This window comes from Bubalus bubalis, chromosome 16, assembly GCF_019923935.1.
Source record: "Bubalus bubalis isolate 160015118507 breed Murrah chromosome 16, NDDB_SH_1, whole genome shotgun sequence".
Taxonomy (NCBI): domain Eukaryota; kingdom Metazoa; phylum Chordata; class Mammalia; order Artiodactyla; family Bovidae; genus Bubalus; species Bubalus bubalis.
This window is the reverse complement of record NC_059172.1, coordinates 36,044,917-36,045,845: the sequence shown is the minus strand read 5'-3', so window position 1 is coordinate 36,045,845 and position 929 is coordinate 36,044,917. Positions and strand designations below refer to the sequence as shown.

General features: G+C 47.4%; 1 pseudogene; it reads left to right on the top strand.

The window, feature by feature from the left end:
- Window positions 1-929, top strand: LOC112579486 (annotated as a pseudogene).

Sequence of the window (929 nt, the reverse complement as noted above, 5' to 3'; positions counted from 1 at the left end):
ATGCACACTCTCAATTCCTCTAAGGTAGAGATCACCACCTTCTTCCTGATTGGGATCCCAGGACTGGAGCATGTTCACGTATCTGTCCCCATCTGCCTCATGTACCTGGTGGCCATCCTGGGCAATTGCACCACCCTCTTCATGATCAGGACAGAGCCCTCACTCCATGCACCCATGTACTATTTCCTTTCCAAGTTGGCTGTCTCTGACCTGAGTCTGTCCCTCTCAACCCTCCCCACTATGCTGCTGATCTTTGCTCTCAATGCTACAGGAATTTCCCCAAGTGCCTGCTTTGCTCAAGAATTCTTTATCCATGGATTCACAAATCTGGAGTCCTCAGTGCTCCTGGTCATGTCTTTGTTCGCTTTTTGGCCATCCACAACCCCCTGAGATACAGCTCCATCCTCCCCAATGCCAGAGTGGCCAAAATGGGTCTGGTGTTCCTCATTAAAAGCACGCTCTTAGTGCTCCCATTTCCTTTCACTCTTAAAAGATTGACCTATTGTAGGAAGAGCCTACTTTCTCACTCTTACTGTCTCCATCAAGATGTCATGAAGCTTGCCTGCTCTGACAACACAGTTAACTTTTTCTATGGCTTCTTTGTTGTTCTCTGTATGATGACAGACAGCGTGTTCATTGCTGTGTTCTATATATTCATCCTGAAGACTGTGATGGGAATTGGATCCCACAAGGAGCAGCTCAAGGCCCTCAACACCTGTGTCTCCCACATCTGTGCTGTGCTCATCTTCTACATGCCCATCATCACTTCGGCTTCCATGTACCACTTTGGCAAGCTCAAGTGCCCAGTGGCCATGATCCTCATTGCTGACATTTTCTTGCTAGTGCCACCTCTGATGAATCCCATTGTCTACTGTATGAAGACACAGCAAATTCGTGAGAAGGTTCTGGGGAAATTTGGTCTAAAATAA